The sequence below is a fragment of the Anolis carolinensis genome, chromosome 3, assembly GCF_035594765.1.
Source record: "Anolis carolinensis isolate JA03-04 chromosome 3, rAnoCar3.1.pri, whole genome shotgun sequence".
Lineage (NCBI taxonomy): Eukaryota > Metazoa > Chordata > Lepidosauria > Squamata > Dactyloidae > Anolis > Anolis carolinensis.
In genome coordinates this window covers 261,209,359-261,229,831 of record NC_085843.1, presented here as the reverse complement: position 1 = coordinate 261,229,831, position 20,473 = coordinate 261,209,359, and the positions used below count along the sequence as shown (strand labels likewise).

The 20,473-nt window shown below is 42.0% G+C and overlaps 1 long non-coding RNA gene across 1 annotated transcript in view; it reads left to right on the top strand.

Annotated features, from left to right (window-relative positions):
* The first annotated feature begins 469 nt into the window (after window positions 1–469).
* Window positions 470–20,473, top strand: part of LOC134297878 (uncharacterized) — a 30,922-nt gene continuing 10,918 nt past the window's right edge. The window contains exons 1-2 of the long non-coding RNA XR_010004781.1: window positions 470–718; window positions 8,385–8,467. This is a non-coding gene — a long non-coding RNA (uncharacterized LOC134297878). The remainder of the gene's footprint in view (window positions 719–8,384; window positions 8,468–20,473) is intronic.

The window sequence follows — 20,473 nt, the reverse complement described above, 5'->3', positions numbered from 1 at the left end:
CTCCTCGTCCTTCGTGGGGAGGCGAGGGGGAGGAAGGCCGGCAGGGAGATGCTGGGGACACTGCCCTCCCTCTCTATCTCTGTCTCCTCCTCCTCCTCCTCGGAGCAGCCTTGGCTCTTCTCACGCTATCGCTGTGTAGATTGCAAGCGAAGGGTGTCGTGCCGCTCGGCAGCGAGGATCACTTGAAATCACCCCCGTGTTTGTGGTTGTGAAATGGAGCAGTCACGCAGCAGCCGAGCCGGGGACTCGGGGAGGGGGAGGGAGAGAGGAAGGACAACGGGAGGAAAGAAGGGAGGAAGGGAGGAAGGAAGGGAAGGCGACTCCACCTTCTGCGATGCAGGACCGACTACGCGAGAGGAAGGCGCGCAGCCAAGGCGCACGCGAAGAGCGCTCTGCTCGCTGCCTGGCTCCTTGGCACAAAACTCACATTAATATTATTAGTAGATTCCTTTTTAATGACAGGCAGAGAGAAAGGAAGGCAAGAGGCTGGGCTCGGTGACTCATGCGGCGGGATAGAGCAGAGTTGAAAACGTGAGAGGTCGGGGAAAGGCGGTGCGTGTGTGGAGTGGAGCGCTTTTGGCGCACGCTTCGGGCTTCTTCTGTTCTGAGGCGGACGTGTGCCTCCACTCGGCCCTGGGTTTCGGTTTCCCCTGAAAATAACCCGGGGTTTCTGCCTCCGCTTCCCTCCCAAGAAAGCCCTCCTCGTGCTCTGAGTCAGGTAAACGCGCGAAGCTCACTGAACCAGAAAGCAACCCCAGAAGGAACTGCGCCTTCTTACATCACCGGCCGGGATTTAGGAAGGGCATGCCCGGGACTAGGAATGCCTTTACGGTTCAAAGCAGATATTGTGGAGTTAAAAAAAGGTAAAGGTTTCCCCTGACATTAAGTCCAGTCATGTCTGACTCTGGGGGTTGGTGCTCATCTCCATTTCTAAGCCAAAGAGCCGGCGTTATCCGTAGACACCTCCAAGGTCATGTGGCCGGCATGACTGCATGGAGCGCCGTTACCTTCCCGCCAGAGCGGTACCTATTGATCTACTCACATTGGCATGTTTTCGAACTGCTAGGTTGGCAGGAGCTGGAGCTAACAGCGGGCGCTCATTCCGCTCCCAGGATTTGAACCTGGGACCTTTCGGTCTGCAAGTTCAGCAGCTCAGCGCTTTAACGCACTGTGCCACCAGGGGCCCCATTGTGGATTATCAACCATGATATTCTGGGTTATACGGTTGTGTGGAAGGGCCCCTGGAGTACATCTACATTTTTTCACCATGGGGAAAAAATATGAAGGAAAACTGCAGTTTCTACATGTCTTGTTATTTTATTTATTTATTTATTTATTACTATCCCACTTTTCTCCCGTGGGTGGGATTCAAAGCGGCGTACAACATATAAAATTCATACAAATACATCCGACCGCCGTACAAAATCAGATTAAAACATCATCCTAATATAAAAACCTAATTAACATATCAGATAAAACAATTTTAAAAACTTGCAGCAAACACCATTTACAGATATCCATAACCTCCGGCCACTAAAATTATTTGTCAGGAATTATCCGAAAACTTTCCATGTGCATGTGGATTTCAACCTCTGAGGATGCCTGCCATAGATGTCTGTGAAACGTCAGGAGAGAATGCTTCTGGAACAGGGCCATACAGGCCGGAAAACTCAGCAACTCAGTGATTCCAGTCATAAAAGCCTTCGACAGCACATACATCTACACTGTTGAATGAATACAGTTTGACACCACTGTAGCTGTCATGGCTCAATGTTATGGGATCTCGGGGTTCTTTGGTGAAGGCCAAAGACTCTGTAAAATAAAAATTCCCAGGATTCCATAATATTGAGCCACAACAGTGTTGAACTGCATTCATTTGACAGTGTAGAGCAGGCATGGGCAAACGCCAGCCCTCCGGGTATTTTGGATTCCCAACTTCCACAATTCTTAACGGTCAGTAGGCTGTTAGGAATTGCCCATGCCTGATGTAGAGTCTTTCAGTACAACTCAATTGTGTTCTTTCTTCTTGGGTTCAGGATCGCCAGTATGTTTCATAGCATGGTAGCTGTGAGGGCTGTAACACCAATAGGACTGTTGATACACTCAGCCTTCCAGATGCATGGATTCCAACAAACGTGACTTGAAAATCTACAAACCTTGATTTTGCCATTTTATATGGGCCATCATTTTACTAGATCACCCACATAACAAGGGCCCATTATAAGTGGTAAACATATTGATTTGTATTTCCCTGGATTTACAGTAGGGTTTAGTTACAAGATTTCCATTAATAGAATGAGAATGAACATGGGGATAGTCAGGTTTTGCTTCATATATATTAAAAGTGTTTTGCATCTCTAGGATGAAGAAAAGGGAGCTTTTGGACCAAGCCAAAGCAAATTCATGTCCCGGTGAAAATAAGCTCTGAGTGGTAGCTTAATCTAGGGACTTTTCTGTCATAGCAACCAATGTGAGAAGAAGATGCAATACTTTACTCTTTACACTAGCCATGGCAGTGTTGGCTAGGGTTCTTGGATAGAAAGGTTTAAATTCCCTACTCAGTCATGCAAGTGATCTTTGACAAGTCACATTCTCTCAGCCTCAGAGAAAGGCAAAGACGCAGTTGACTTGAAGGCACATAAAAGTACTGCTGGAGCCCTTGGTGGCAAGTGGGTTAAACCACTGAACTGCTGAACTTGCTGACCGAGAGGTTGACGGTTCAATCCAGGGAGTGGGATGAGCTCCCACTGTTAGCCCCAGCTTTTGCCAACCTAGAAGTTTGAAAGCATGCAAATGTGAGTAGATCAATAGATACTGATCTGGCAGGAAGATAACGGTGCTCCATGCAGTCATGCTGGCCACATGATCTTGGAAGTGTCTATGGACAACGGCGGCTCTTTGGCTTAGAAATGGAGATGAGCACCCACCCCCAGAGTTGGTCATGACTAGACTTAATGTCAGGGGAAAACCTTTACCTTTCAAAGTACAGTGTTCCCTCACTACTTCGCAGTTCACTTTTCATGGATTCGCTGTTTCGTGGTTTTTCAGTAAACTCTAAAAGACTATTATAAATCATAAAAAATTACAATTTACAGCCTAAAGAAGTGAGAAAGGAGAATCCAAAGGGAGAGAAAAGGAGCCCAAGCGGCAACGGGAGTAGGAGGTGATTTATTCACACACTATTGGTTGATAAAGACTTAAAATAGTGTATAACTACTAAAATAATGTATAAATATTAAAATAAATATAGCGTTCTTACTTCACGGATTTTCACTTATTGTGGGTGGTCCTGGAACCTAACCCCAGCGATAAGTGAGGGAACACTGTATTGCTGTGTGTGTGTATGTTTATGTGTGTGGAGAACTCTTATATTAACTTTCCTGGACAAAACAGAAGGGATTTACAGGTCACAGTCCTTGATAAAGGAAATTACAAAGGAAGATAAGAAAGATAAACAGCTGAATATTCACAAATACTAGGTATAAACAAAGACAATTGCTTCATGGTGCACTATATATAATCATACAAGAGTCATGGCTACTGCATATATAACAAAAGGAATCTGTTCAGAAGGAGTTTTGAACCCTGGGAAATGAGCATTAGGCAAGCAAATGAATTGCTTTCATACATCAGTGCTAATTGACCACTCTAAAGATCTGAAAGACTTGTATCAGCTTGCCAAGTCATTTGAACATTTAGGGCAAGGTATAGGATTTTCTTTTTTTTTTTTGGATCTTTTTATATTCTGTCCCACTCCTTTATGATGTACTCTATGTTTTATGACCTCAGGCTTTAAAATCACTTTGTGCTGCATCTGAAGAAATGGTTTTGTACCCACAGAGGTTCGTGCTAAAATTTTTTTTAAAAACAGTCTTAACGTTTTTACCACTTTCCCCCCTTGTCCCCCCCCCCCCCTTTTTCCATCTGTATAGATGTGAGCCAAGAGAGCTTTGGTTTCTATCAACAGTTGGCAATTGAGGAACAATTGAGTAGGGAGATTGGGTTGGTCCTGCTTTGTGTGCCAGAGGTGGAGCACAGTTATTTCTTCACAAAGGCCTCTGACAGCACAGCACTGAACTTATGGTGTCTATCCAGGGCAAGAAGTTCCTGACAAATGCAGTGCTGATGCACCTGGACTACACAGGCGAGTCCTCCTCCACGTTTCTACATGACTGCGCTAGCATTATGAACGATGAAAAAACCTTAGCAATGGCTTTTCCCTTCCAGTCTTCAGTGAAAGCAAACAGTGCACAAGAAGTGAAAGGGAGGTCAGCGACTCCTGTATATTCATGACTCAGTCTTTTTCGCCTATTAGACACAGTCCTGCCTAACTGTGGGGAATGGATGCAAATTAAATCCCCTTCACCAGGCAAACAACGGCCAACTTTTGTGGAAAAATCTGCAGGCTGTGTTAAGCACCAACCTATGAACTATAGGCAGACACATGTGACAGTATTTTCTACTTTTAAAAAAAGGAAGCAAAGTTTTGAAGGGGCAATCATTGAGTTCTGGCTGTAGCATTGTATACATTCTGGCAAACCCAGGCTTGCTGCATCATGTCTGAGTGCTTGTCTATGCTGATGAAAAAAATTCTGCTTAGCATAGTTCTTTCCTGGTCTGCAGTGACCATGTATATGCCACACACATAGCAGTTAGATTGCCACAATTAATCACATATGTTACCTTCCCAGACTCAGCTCTCTGTTAGGGGGTGGCCCATATTTCCAGTCCTTTGTGTTATTTTTGGCCACATGGCCATGGCCATTCTGTTTTTTTTCCTGCCATGTATTCAAATACTTGCTGTGATGTAGGGGAGTGTTTTTCTGTTGTGCAGAGGAGTGCTTATACTGATATGCTAGTATCCACACATATTATGTGTTTTTTAAAAAAATAATGTTCAAGCCAGGAAAGCTCAACTCCCACCAACCAGTTGCTCCCACCATTAATGCCTCCCCCAATGACACAATGATGCAATGCTGTGGGGTGAAAGATAGGTTTTCTGCATGTGATTAAATCTCAAAGAACCACATTGCAAGAGCATCATGCATTAGGATTCCAGCAACTATGCCTTTTTGTCCATAGACAAACTTTGAGATGGCCATAATGTGTGCCCCATGTGTTATGGGGCAGATACATGCCTTTGTTGGCCAGTGAGTGCCAGGCAACCTTCAAATGAATTTTTGCCAGGCTCACATTGTTCATTTTTATTAGCACACATAAAACACTTTATGGATACACTTTTTTTCAAAAAAGAACTATCAGACGCAAAGCAACTCTGGGATGAAGTGAAGGAGCAATATGTGAAATATGGAAGTCATGCCACAGTAACTGTCTTTGTCCTCTGCTGGGTTCGTCTGAGGGAAGCTTTATATTGGCTTGACATTAAAACACACATGTGGGGCTCCCCACAGCACTCAAGGAATCACGACGTGAAGGAACTGATGGTTTTGAAACGTGCATTTAGGAATCAAGCTAATACCAAGTCAGGGATGGGTGCTAAGAGACCTCATTTAGAACCGTTTCACATCTTCTACAGAGAGTGTTCATTTCCTCATCATAATGGGACTGTGTGCACGAAGCAGTCATCTTACAACTAGTTTCCCCCCTTTAGTGTTAAATAGATTTTCTGTGGAGTGTTATTGTCACGTTCTATTCTCAGAGAGGTAAGAGAGGGACAGGGCTGAAAAGATGAGAGCTCTTTATCAAACCAATCTGATGGATAAAAAGAAAGTAGAGCTTTCAAGCTTCACAAAGCAGATGCTGCGTTTAAAAGCAAACCTCACACTTCCTGTGTACTGGAAAAAAGAAATTTGCTGTGTTATTCTAAACGTAGCCTATTATGTGAGCATTCTCATAGTTCATAAGGTTTGGAACACATAAGGCAGAACAGCTATTATTATATTAGTTCTAGCTATTTTAACACCATAGAACGGATTTAGCTTTCCTGTCATTCATCATCTCCAGCATAACGTTCTTAAACTGATAAGTTTGGAAAATTCACCAATAAATTGTAGCCTAACCATTCTGTTCTGCTATGGAATACCAGAGGAGAAAGAGGCACCGGAAGCTGAGTTCTGTCCCAGGATGTCATCTGTTCTGTGATCAGACAGGAAGGAGTATAGTTTGGGTCCTGGAACCATTATATAAGAACAGTGCTGGAAACTGAACCCCCTGGGCAAGTGAGCAGTAACAGTGGTGAGGAACATTAGCTACTGTCATCCTGTTACCTGTCTTCTTCTGAGGGACAATTGAATGGGAAAAAGCCGTAGCTCAGAGGGAGATTGCACACTTGCATGCTGTGACACCTCAGGGCAGCGTGAGCACTGGGAATCAGACACAAAGGCCAATAAACAATCTAATATCTTTATTAAGGAAAATAAAGGAGACAACTAAAAATAAGCAGAGTATATAGTCCAGCAGTAGACCTTTCAGGAAAGGTCAAATTTAGTCCAGTAATGTGAAAGCAGATATCCAGTATTAGAGTTTTAAATCCAATAACCGAAACACACTCAAACCTTTAGGCTGTTTGAGTGGGGATTAAGGCAAGATCTGTCAAAGAGTTCCAGGGCTCAAATCCGAGGCTAGGATGCAAGGCAAGGCAAAGTTAGTCGTGGTAAAGCTGAAACGCTGTCCATACTTGACAGGGAGCCGAGATGCAATGCCGGTCTACTCGAGAGTAGCACGCTGCAGAACTAGAGTCGATATGAATTCCTCAACTGACACGTTGAACACCGCAAAGGACAGTTGGTGCCCAGAACTTTTATGGGACTTCGCTCTCCTTTCCAGCCAGGTGTCTGAACACTCTTTCCCAAGGGAAAGTGGACTAAGTCAACAACTTGCCAGATGCAATCCTCCCGGGAAACTCTCAAGGGAACCGGCTTAATTAACGCTTTCTTTCTCCGCTAATCTAGCGCTTCTCCTCAAATTCTGCTTCTCCGCGCGAGATGTTTCCCAAAACAATTTGCGGTCAAAGCAACCTGAAAGATAGTTGCATCTATCAAGTAGGAAATTTAGGTACCACTTATATGTGGGGAGGCTAATTTACAACACCATAAAAATCATCCAGCTGCCATTGGAATGAGGAAATGCCGTCGCAGTGGATGATGAAGCAGCTCCTCCTGTGGCCGGAATCAACCATACCCTCAGGAAGCTGGAAGCTGGAGAAGGTTTAAATTGCCTCTGCATCTGTCTCTGTCTCTGTTCTATGTTATATGATATTGAATGTTTGCCTTATATGTGTACAATGTGATCCGCCCTGAGTCCCCTTTGGGGTGAGAAGGGCAGAATATAAATACTGTAAATAAATAAATAAATAAATAAATAAATAAATAAATAAATAAATAGATTTCATGTTGAAATTTGCATCCCATCTCCTACAATTTCATCACATGGATCTTAGCAAGTGTCCCAGGACACTTGCAGCACACTTAGTCTACAGAGTCCCACACTGCCCATCACACTATGCACACTCACTTCTAGCGGGGCTCTATAGATGAACTGTGCCGCTAGTGTCCTAGGATGCTTCGCCCAGAACATGGGAGGCTTCCCGTGTTCTGTAGGCAGCAACAGTACGGGGGAAGCCACGTGGCGGTGCTTCCCCATGTGTGATGGGGAAACATTGCTGTGGGCAATGCGAAGCACAGGGTGATGGGATTGCCCCACTGCCCCGCGGATTCGCCACAGAGGCTGGTGAATTGCCACAGATCCAACAATAAGTGTGACGAAGTCCCAAGATTATGTATGTATATAGAAATATAAGTATTACAAAATTGGGGGGGGGGGGGCGGGATCAAAATATAAAAAGCACTTCGTGTTCAAACCATTCTGGATAAAGGATATTCAACCTATCTTCTGTCTCCGCACAGAGATTTTCATAGTGCCAACTTATAAACCTTCAGCTGGAATAAGAACCTGTTCATATACTTTGTTGGAAATAATGTGTGCATGTATGTGTATGTGCCTTCAAGTCACTTATTGTCTTATGGTTATCTCATTAATTTCATAATGGTTTTTTTAGGTGTGAAATACCCAGAGGTTTTGCCAGTTCCTTCCTCAGTATAGCCTACAGTACCTGGTATTAACCGATAAGGACTTTCAATTACTGTAGTATCTTATCAACCTCATTTTTATAAAGTACAATGATTAATAATCAAAGTCAGAATTAATATGTGTGAGCAGGTATCTTTAAGTTGCTGATTTATGGTGACTTCATGAATTTTATGGGGATTTCTTAAGTAGTTTTGCCAATTCCTTCCTCTGAAATACAGCCTACAGTTGCTGGCAACGTTGGTAGTTTCCCACCCAAGTACTATGCTGAGCTATCCTTGCTTAGCCTCTGAGGAGGATCTGGTATATTCAGTTCATTGTATTTCCCTTCGTTCTAGGGAAGAAGCTGTCCAAGGATCCTGACCCGGCATTGCAAGATGTTGTAAAATAAGCTATCACAAGTATGGGTTTGACTGAGAAGGTGAGAAGATCAAGGTAAAATTGTTCAAAAAGAATTTAAAATGGAGGCCTAGCTACAGGAATTGGTTCAGTTGTAAGAAGTTTGTTCTGCACTGGGAGACAAAGGTGGCTATGTGGGGGGAGGGAGGATGCAGGAGGGCTGAAAGGCAGTTTGGAAGCCAGCTGTGCGAGCAGAGTGAATCGCTTAAGAGCCTGGTGAGAGACAGGCGAAGAAGGCGATGGGGAGGGGGTCGCATGTGGAAGCTGGGTTGGAGGAGGGCACCGGAGAACAAAGGCAACGGCTGGGATATTGCTTTTAATGCATAAGGAGGCACAGTGCCAGCAAAGTGGCTGGGAGGAGGAGGAGGGCTCACGGCCAGAATGACAAGCGTAAAAGACCGTTTTGGCAGCAATTTGGATGGGCTCAGAAGGGGGCAATGCAAGAGTCAGGAAAAGGCCAGAGGGAAGGTGATTCGGCCAGAAGGACAAGGCACAGTCACAGACGACAAAGCTTTTCAACGCAGCCGGTCAGAGGGGCTTGTGGATGGCCTTATGGAGGTGATGCTGAGAGGATTAATATCAAGAGATTTCAGGGAAGAGGGTAAAAGTGCAACTGGGGGGAGGTTGTTAGGAGATTATTCTGTGATGTACTTGAAGGGAGAGATGAGTTTACAATGGCTTTCCCGCTGCTATATATTTCCCAGCAATGGGGTGACTTCCAGGTCTCCCATAGACAAATAGGGGTTATGGTATGCCAGCAGTTTTTCAATTTGTCATTCCCTTCAGATTTACACATGCAGGTATATACCCACAGGAACAACTATGTTGTCTAAACAGTGAGGCAAAGGAAGGTCATGAACTGCAAGAGATAGAAGCTTTGTTTAGGTATTCTCTGACTGGTAAGAATAAATCTACAAGGAAGAGACAGAGTGCTAGCCTCACCTCATGTTTCTGTCGCCCTCAAAAATGCAAAAGGCAATGACTGATAGAAGTAGGGCTACCCTTATCACATGCTTTTCCCTTTGAGCAAGGCTTAGCTATGTACCACTCCTATGCAAAGTTCAAGATGAACACAGTAGCCACTCAATACAGAAGCAGGGGCAATAACCCCATTTCCTAGAGTGACAATGCTGATTGAATACTGGCAGTAGGAAATAACATTTTGGTCTTGGTTGAATCTTAGGACTTCACTGCATGAACCCACTACAGTAGAGTCTTACTTATCCAACATAAATGGGCCGGCAGAACGTTGGATAAGCGAATATGTTGGATAATAAGGAGAGATTAAGAAAAAGCCTATTAAACATCAAAATAGGTTATGATTTTACAAATTAAGCACCAAAACATCATGTTATACAACAAATTTGACAGAAAAAGTAGTTCATTAATGCTACATAGTAATTACTGTATTTACGAATTTAGCACCAAAATATCACGATATATTGAAAACATTGACTACAAAAATGCGTTGGATAATCCAGAACGTTGGATAAGCGAATGTTGGATAAGTGAGACTCTACTGGATTTCACTACAGCCCTGCAATCATTGATAGTGGATATATACTGGATTGTGCACCTTTCATGTTGCACTTCTCTTCAATCATGTAATTGCACAGATCCTCCAATTTGTGGTTCTATTATTGCATTTCTTCATACCCTCATAGCCTGCACTACCAGTGTCACGATTTTAGTTTTTAATTTAGAGCAATTTCACAATTCCAGTTATGAAAAACAACAAAAAGAGCAATATAACTACAAAATGAAAAATAAATGTAAAACGGAGAGCTTTGTAATAGTGAAGGGATGGGGGGGGGGGAAGAGAGAGAGAGAGAGAGAGAGAGAGAGAGAGAGAGAGAGAGAGAATCTTCCCCCATGTGACTTTACTGTCAGCATTCAGGCACAGAAGAGAAAGGGATGCATCTTACCAAGGTAGTTGATGGGAACACTGCAGGTTTGGGAGTTTACCCAACAATAGCTAGGGATTGATATCATCACCAAGAGGAAGCAAAACAAGTTTGCCTACATCATGCAATAAAGTCCTTAAGAAATAAGAATCGAAATAGTTGATAAACCAATTTAAATCAAAGTTAGTCCCCATGCTTTCTCCATAAGCCCCTCTTGCGTGAGAAAAACTGATTGTGTTTGAAGCAACTGAATGATGAAATGCCTTTCTGTATGGTTTGACCTATGAAGGCTGGCTGCTGCAAGTTGTCATTTGGATGCCACTTGTCATCAGATGATAAATGCATGTTTGTGCCAATTGATTCCGGCAGAAGTGTGTGTGTTTCCCCTAGCCATTCATTTGGTCACAGATACAATCGAAACACCACTCCTGAACATCTACTTCTTCCCTCGCTGGAGTCCCCAGCACAAGCATTCACAGATAATACATTTGGAGCCAACAAGGGGCCCCTGACCTTTATGATGTTTTTATGTCTTTATCAACCTTTATTTCTTGATAGACCTTTATGTTTAAGGTTATTTTTCTAAAGTAAAACAGGTCCCTGGGTACATTGCAAACTAGAGTGTCATATGTATTTTCTCCGATATGGCTCTTGAGATTCCTATGGAGATCAGAAAAGGGAAACATTTGAAATATGTCATTCCACACCCCATTTTGGCTTTGGACAAGAGAAGATCAGCTGGAAGGAAAAATATCTTGAGGTCCTTGTCCTCATAATTTATAAGATCTGGAAAAAGCAAAATAAAAGAGATGCTCTCTGTGCTTTTTTGAAAGTTTGGCAGGACTGTCTGAACTCATAGAAATATTGGGTCTTGCCCAAAGTTGGAGAAGATGTTTTTTGGACTGAAACCTCCATAATCCCCGAGCCAGCATGTGTGGTGGTTACGCTGGCTAGTAGGCTTGGGAATTTGTTCAAAATGCAGTAGAGTCTCACTTACCCAACACTCACTTATCCAACGTTCTGGATTATCCAACGCATTTTTGTAGTCAATGTTTTCAATACATCGTGATATTTTGGTGCTAAATTTGTAAATACAGTAATTACTACCTAGCATTACTGCGTATTGAACTACTTTTTCTGTCAAATTTGTTGTATAACATGATGTTTTGGTGCTTAATTTGTAAAATCATAACCTAATTTGATGTTTAATAAGCTTTTACTTAATCCCTCTTTATTATCCAACATATCCACTTATCCAACATTCTGCCAGCCCGTTTATGTTGGATAAGTGAGACTCTACTGTAGCTTCTTTTTTCTAGGTTCTTATACTGATGCATGCATGAGTGAATCACCTGTTGGTAACCGGTGATCCATACATGCATGTTGATCTCAGTTATATAGAGTGAACAGAAGGCAATGAACTGCATCTCTCCAGCAGCCATAAGAGATTAAACATAATCACCTGAACTTTCATTGAGTGTAAATGGATTGTGTGATGGGTGAATATGTTATGTATACAAAATAGTTCCTCACTCCTGCTGTATTTGGAGAACTGGTCAATCATTTTTTTAAAAAAAAAACCTGAAGAAGAAAATAGAGTCCTTGAAGTTGTCCATCAATAGTGAGCATCTGACTAGCACATGGAACAAATACACACAGGTCACCTGATCACCCCTACTATGATGAAATGCTTTGCTATGATAATAATTATGCCAAAACTTGCAGTTATACATATTAATCAGCACATTAAAGTTTTATTCAGATTTATGCCCTATTTTCTTACTGATACATCATTACTGGTATTTCTCCTTCTTCTTGACTAAGCAAAATTGCCACTCTTTTTCTTGCAGATTTTGCAAGATAGATTTGCATCTGAGTTTCCATGTTCTGAACTGCCTTTGGGATCAGTCTGGTGGGCACAGAGGTATAAAGACAGATAGTTCAGAGGCTCTCCATGAAGGAGGGTCATGCCATTTACATTGGCTGGCAATAGGAATCTCCTTACTCTAATTGTCTTCACAGTCAGAAGACTGAACATGTACAGTGGACTCATGCTGTCTTTTTCGACTGCTAATCCCAAGACTTCTCAGTTAAAAACAGCATGCAAAGCAACACTACTTTCTTATCCTTACTGTGACCAGAGCTAACCATGCAGCTTTCCCATTTGTAAAGGTGGGCAGAATAACATCCTCACAGTCCAGATCATTGGTTGTCCAGGAGGGGAGAGACATCCTTGGGGGCTTTTCATGGGCAAGATAAGACTACAAGCCACCCATTTCTGTTCCATGAAATACCATCTTCTGTAAAAATGGGATACATTACCACCTGAGTTATGAGGCTAGAAAAAGCTGGTTGTTGACTTTCCTCCTCAATGCTTCCGGCCACATTCTTTGATTCTAAGTGAGCAGAATCAATCACTTCTGGGTTTACTTTTGCTCTTTTCCATCTCATGATTTTCTGTCTGTGGTGACTCAAAATTAGTGTCATGGTGTCATATTGTGGTGTGACCAGGCAGATCTAAACTAGTGATAACCCTGCAGGACAGGACAGGGTGTGCTTTTTATTATGTGCTTTTTCCTTAATTGTGACCTTCTGCTTCACAGCTGGAAATAAATATTGCCTAATAAGAGTGGCCTGTTGCGGTTTGGCTCCCATTTGCCTCAGTGGCAAAACTCCCACTGACTTTTGAGTGAGTGCAGGAGTGGATTCTTGCACTTCATTTGCTTCTCTTTGCTTTGCGCTGGAAATGCTCACAATCAAATGCTAATGATTGGGCCATAATTTCTCAAGACACATATACAAAAATATCCAGGGACCAGAAGGATATGGAAATAAAAGATAAACATGCAGCATGACTACCAAACAGGCTCTTTTAAACATATCTTGAACACCAAACCCTGTTTATTTGATTTGTAGTCATCTTGATATTTGGCAATTTACCATTCACCTCATATTTGTGCCAATGTACTGCCTGAAATTGTCAAAAGCCATTTTTAACTAAGAAAAGATGCCTTCAGGCTAAATGATCACAGGCTTCTCAACTTTTTAATTTTCCTTGTTTAGGAAGAGGAATGTAAAATCTAAGTTGTGTTGTGCTGAGTCTTTTCTCTCTGAAGAAAGCAACTTTAGAGAGTCTCTCTCTCTCTCGCTCTTTGTGATGGAAATTAAAGAAATGTCACACATGAGGAGGGAGTTAATCCCATTTGCTATCTTGGTATGACCTGATCCATATCTGTCTGTACAGAAACCCTCTAAGTATGAATAACCGTTACGTTAGGCCTGAATTCTTACAACCTGCCTACTTTCCCCCCTAGTTTAACTAGGTCTTTAGGCTTAACTGCCAAAGAGTGCTAGTGTCTTCGCCAAACTACAATTCCCATGAGTCCATAGCATTGAGTCATGGCAGTTAAAGTGCTCTCAAACTACATTAATTCTACATTGTAAAGCCACTCTCAGTCTGCCAAGTAATATTCAGTTCTGCATTATAACTATCCCACCTAGATTACCCTCATATCAGTGATCACTGAATAGAAATAACAACATGAGAAGATGAAGGTTCCCCCTTACTGTTTTTATATAGACGTTAGCCCTATTCTCATATTATGAAAGTGAAAAATCCTCCAGGTGAGAGAATTAGGGCTGCACTGAGTGGCTTCATCACCCATGTAAGACATATCATGTAATCCTAACATTTAGATATAGCATGGAGAGCTATAGGGAAAGGTTTCCTCTATACTTCTATGTGCACACAAAGGCCTGCTCAGGAGTCAGCAGGTTCAATGTGCACGATATATGTGGATGTTAGGAGAAGATTAATATAATGTGCATGACATGGGGGCAAGGCTATTTGGTACAGTTCCTCTTCCACCCATAGTGTGAGCAATCATTTTAATACCGTGTGACACCTGTATCTATAGCAGTGGTTCTCAATCTGTGGGTCCCCAGATGTTTTGGCTTTCAACTCCCAGAAATCCTAACTGCTGGTAAACTGGCTGGGATTTCTGGGAGTTGTAGGCCAAACATCTGGAGACCCACAGGTTGAGAACCACGGATCTATAGGGGATATATTCTAAGACTCCCACTGCCCATGGTTACCTGAAATAGTGGTTAGCAGTGAACCTCTTGTATTTTGTCTATACTTGGGCCAGAAGCATACCTTAGAATGGCACTGAAGGACCTAGAAAGGCTCACAAACACTTCTGAGGGATCAAATCTGTAGGTAAGGTGATTGCACTGTAATATATAGGAAGGACTAATGAACTCACAATTTCTGTTGTTTTATTCCTTTAATAGTTCATCACTTGGCAAAAGTCACAGATATTGTCCCCATGCAAGTATTTATTTATTTATTTATTTATTTATTTACAGCATTTATATTCCGCCGTTCTCACCCCGAAGGGGACTCAGGGCGGATCACATTACACATATAGGCAAACATTCAATGCCTTTTAACATAGAACAAAGACAAACAAACAAGGCTCCGAGCAGGGCCTCGAACTCATGACCTCCTGGTCAGAGTGATTTATTGCAGTGATTGATTGCAGCTGCTCTCCAGCCTGCGCCACAGCCCGAGCCCGAGTAATTCAAGATGCCCCGAGCAGAGGCTGACCTTGCAAAATTCTGACTAGCTTCCAATTTTTTCTCAACAACAACAACAACAAACCCAAGACATAATAAATGAGTACAAGGAATTGTGTCGTTATGTGCTGACAAGTTGGCTTTGACTCATGGCAATCTTATGAATGAGAGCCTTCCAAGACATCCTGTCATCACCAGCCTGCTCAATTCTTGCAACTTTGTGGCTTCCTTGATCGAGTCTATCCACCTGAAATGTGGTTTTCTCCTTTTTCTATTACAAACACCTCCTTTTTCTATTGATAACATTACCAATTGTAATCCTCCTTTCTAGTGAGTCATGTCACCTCACTATATACCCAAAGCAGGAGCAGAATCACAAATAATAACTCTTTTTTAAAGCTGTGAGCCACTTTGAGTACCAATCCTGGTGGACGGGAGTGGAATAATATTAATTAAAAGTAACATAGTAAAATTAATCAATGCTTTAGCAATACTTTTGAATAATTTGAAATAAATCATCCTCAATAATCTTTGAAACAAAGTTTTAAAGTAATTTTTGAAACAACAAAAAAAGAAATGGAAAAATCTTTCAAATACTACTATTCTTGTTTTATAAATAAATACAGTATGTGTAACAGCGTTCTATGCAGTCATGCCGGCCACATGACTTTGGAGACATCTACGGACAATGCCGGCTCTTCGGCTTAGAAATGGAGATGAGCACCAACCCCCAGAGTCAGATATGACTAGACTTAATGTCAGGGAAAAACCTTTACCTATAGTTCGTGTAAATGCTTATTTATATTAGCAAAGGTAACAATGGTAAGCATGTTTGATAACACTGAGATAGATACACTCTTATTATCCTCAAAGAGTACAACTTTATGATTTACAAAATAACCTTGAACATATTATTTGTAACAGATGTTGGTGTTTAAGATTTGTTTGGTTTTTCGATTGCACACTATAGTACATTGCTCTTTATTTGTTATTCTAACAAAAATGCTTCCACCAAATAAGAATCTGTGCATTGCCCTCTTTATTTGCCACTGGAATTTGTAATGTTTCTCTACATTTTAAGACGGTAAGTACAGTGGTGTTTACAGCTGTACCAGTAAGAGAAGGAGGCCCCCAGCATAACACTGTCACTTAGGATCAATCATGGTTGTAGCCACAAGAAAACTGTGGAGATGAACAATCTCACATTTGACTATCTACAAGGTCTTTTTATAGTCAGTGATTCTTCCTTCCACATAGAATATAAGCTTGCTTCTGTTTTTTAAAGACATTCATATTGACCTTCCTGGAGTTCTTTCACAGGCAATATAGAATTACATGCTGTAATTCTGCCCTACAAAGCTGGTTTGTATATTGTTCTTAGTTCTATACAACCTTATATTTTTAAATTTTAAAAATGTCATTAAGTGGAGGGGGGGGGGCAACATGCGTTATTTTCACTTAAGATTATGTCCTATAATATACAGTTGTCCCTCTCTATCCATGGATTCTGCATCCATGGATTCAACCAAACCTTGCTACTCCATTGTACATAGTGGGACATGAGTATTTGTGGATTTTGGCATCCACAGAGGATCCGGAACTATATCCCAGTGGATAAGGAGGGCCCGCTCTACCATCATGGCCACTATGTATCCCATCTGCTTATGATTATGGTTCTCTGCATATCCATCTATGTGCCTTGAGACTGCAAGTCCTCAAATATGTATCCCAATACGAAAAGACTAGTGACAGTGTTGGTAGTAACTAGCACTATAAAGGTCTAAGCACATTCATGGCTTGAAGGCTGCATAGGATCTCTAGGCTTATTGAATGAACAGGATTTGCTGTGTAACATGAATAGGAAAGTGCTGTTGCACTCACCAGATGTCCCACTCTGGGAATAGAAAGTTGAATAACTTGGGGCTAGAATATCTGAAAGACTGCCTTCTCCAAAATGATCCTGCTCAGAATCTAAAATCATTAGTGTCCTACCACGTTGTAAAGCTTGACTGGTGGGGATATGCGACAGGACTTTGTCTGAACCCATCTACCTGAGCCCAGTAACTTGCAGTGGCTAAGAATTTACGCAATGTTCAAGAACTTCCAGTCCTTATCACAAAGGTAAACTGGCTTAAGCCAGTATAAGGTAAAGGTTTTCCCCTGACATTAAATCCAGTCGTGACTGACTCTGGGGCTTGGTGCTTATCTCCATTTCTAAGCCGAAGAGCCGGCGTTGTCCGTAGACACCTCCAAGGTCATGTGGCTGGCATGACTGCATGGAGCGCCGTTAACTTCCCACCGGAGCAGTACCTATTGATCTACTCACATTTGCATGTTTTCGAACTGCTAGGTTGGCAGGAGCGGTGGCTAACAGCGGGTGCTCATTCCGCTCCCGGGATTTGAACATGGCACCTTTTGGTCCGCAAGTTCAGCAGCTCAGGGCTTTAACACACTGTGCCACCAGAGGCCCCTAAGCCAGTATAGCTTCACACTAAGGAAGATGAAGGGTTGCATTGAATCAATTAACTTGAGTGGAGCTTGGGAAAGTTATTTTCCTGGACTACAACTCCTGGAATCCTCCTGATGGGATAGTTATCAACTATGCAGGCTAGAGCATTCTGGGAGTTGTAGCCCTGGGTAAAAGTTAACCACATTAGAACCCATCTTGTTATGACTTCATGGTCCCCCTTCCACAGCCAACTCTTATTTTTAGTTCAGTAACAAGCAGTTTGGGGTATTAGGTCACAAACTGAAAAGCAGGATGGTGTCAGAATATAACTCAGCATGGGTTCTCACATTCCCAGACCTGGCCCATGCTGTGAGAAGTAATGGCATGAGTGGTGTAGAGAGAGGTACATTGGGACAGGTTTCAAGCAGAGCGGTGTTAAGAATGCAGACTCAGTTCAGTGCATTAACCTCCCACACAGTTGAAGCTTTCAGTATTTTCCCTGCTTCTTTTGACCTGTTTATTTGTAAGTGTTCCCATCATCTTCAAAATAAATGATAAGAGAAAGACTGTTCAGGCATTGGGGCCAGCATAATCAACCTGATTTCATTAACTTTCAAAGAATGTATTTGTCAAGTGGTAGATTTAGCTTTCTTAATAATGCTTTTTGCTACCTGGCATCTGAATACGACATGTGTTGATTGCTAGGAGTTCATATGAAGATCTCTGGATGTTCTTAGATGCTGGAGTTGACTGAGGCGTTTTCTCCAAGACTGGCTATTTCCAGCTCTTTCATTGTTAACATGTATCACACTAGGGCTGAAAGAGTAGCCAAAGAGTAATCATCCCATCTGAAGTCCAGTCGCTGCCTCCTGCAGAATTTTTGGGATTGTAATTTGGGGAGGGGGCTTTAAAATGCTCAGCCAGAGAGGTCCTGGGCACTTCCAGACAGTGTCAAAATGCAGGTTTAAAAGTGGGGCAAAAAATCCCAATACCTGACAGCAAGTCCACACACAGACCTGTCAGACCTGGGAAATGTTTCCCTGCATCCTCAAGTCCACAAGATGGAGGGGGGACGGGAGACATCTGGCAGAAGTTTTTAAAAAAATTATCTCCAAAATGTCCCAGACCACATATGTGCTTTTGTGGAGATCCTAATTTACAAACAAGCAGATTTCTTATTCTCTCTCTTAATTCAATTATAAATTCAAGCTTTGTGTGATATGAAAAACATTAGAAAAAAAGTAATGGTTGCAGAGAGTTCTGATTGCTTTCTAACTCTGCTTCCATTTAGCCACCTGTGTGTCCGTAGCTCCATTTTTTTCACAACCCGATCAGCTGTTTTGGGCTTTTAAAATGTGCACTTGCAGTGGAGCACTCCACACAGGGGGCTTGAAAGGAAGTTACTTGTTTTCCATGACAGCAAGGAAATTCAGTCATGCAAAGTTGTGCATTTTTTTGGGCAGAATCAGGTTTAAAGTGCATAATTTAAACATGTACTTTTCAGCAGTTAACCCGGTTCTGCCCGCACTTTCTTCAAACGTCATTTAGCCACCCCGCTCCTATTAGATCCCAGTTTCTTCTGAGTTTTTAGGCATGTGTATAAAGGCCCTTTGTCTACTCTTTCAGCTCTAGTGTGAAAAGGCACATCATTTCTTCAGCAAAATCTTTATTTGATTAAAGACACTTTTCTTTGATGGGAACTTATTTAATTCTCCTTGCTTTCTTTTTATCTCGTCCAGTATAAGATTTGCTTTTTCTTTCCTCTTCTTCTTAAGTTCAGAACTATACAGGATGAAATACCATCTCACAAAAGCTTTACTTATACCCAAAGCCTTTGTGGTTTCCATGCTCTTATTCAAATTATACTCAAGGCATTCTTTTAAGTTCTTTTTATAATCATCCACCACTATTTTTCTTTGCTTCATTCAATCACCATCTTAAAAGTCATGGTTTTTTTCTTTTAAAGCTTAACAGGGTTGTTATTTGGAAAAAAATCTTCTTAGTATCTCCACTTTATGAACCTTAATAACTAAGTTTTTAGAAATCTAAATCATATCTGTTCTAAAGAAGGATCTGTGTCTTTGAGAAAAATATGTATAAGGGAATCTCCGTTTATGTCTCTATAAAAAAAACTCTTGCTTTCTATACCAAATTCAATCAGAAATTTTGTTGCTTATAATATAAATGGAAATTAGGTAAAGGTAAAAGTTCCCCCTGACATTAAGTCTAGTAATGTCCGACTCTGAGGGTGGTGCTCATCTCCATTTCTAAGCCGAAGAGCCGGCGTTGTCCGTAGACATCTCCAAAGTCATGTGGCTAGCATGACTGCATGGAGCACCATTACCTTCCCACCACACCTATTGATCTGCTCACATGTGCATGTTTTCAAACTGCTAGGTTGGCAGAAGTTGGGGCAAACAGCAGGCACTTACCCCGCTCCTGGATTCGAACCGCCAACCTTTTGGTCATCAAGTTCAGCAGCTCAGAGGTTTAACCCATTGCACTACTGGGGGCTCCAGATGGAAATCACTCCATCCAATGTGTTCTATCTAGATGGAGTCATTTCCCATTTAAGTTTATCTGTCAAAAAAAGCATATGGTGTGTCTTCACTAACTGCTTAATCCAGGGCCAGTTGGAAGCATTATGGTCCAGACTGACCATGATGGTAGTTGTGTTCACACAAGCCAACCATGATGGCATTACCTCAATTCCACTGGCTCAACACCCGCCCCCCCCCCCCCCAGCCGTATTTGATGCTACTGCTTCCACTTTCTCACAAACATAGGTGATGCTACTTCTGCTGAGGTCAGAAATGGGCATCCAGTCATTTCATCGGCAAGTAAGGTTCACTTTTCCCATCCACGATAATTATCTGAGGAATGGCATGGTGTCTGCTGTATGGATGACTGATCAGTTCGAATATAACCCAGTTCAGCTGTACATGTGATAAAATAAGTTGAAGTCACTCCAGAGTTTCTGGAAAACACTGCACTTTCCCAGTTTTGCTTACCTAAAAGCAAAGGTGGATTAAGGCCAAAAAAAAAGAAAAAGTATCTTCCCCAAAAGTAGCCATACATCATCTGCACTACCAGCACT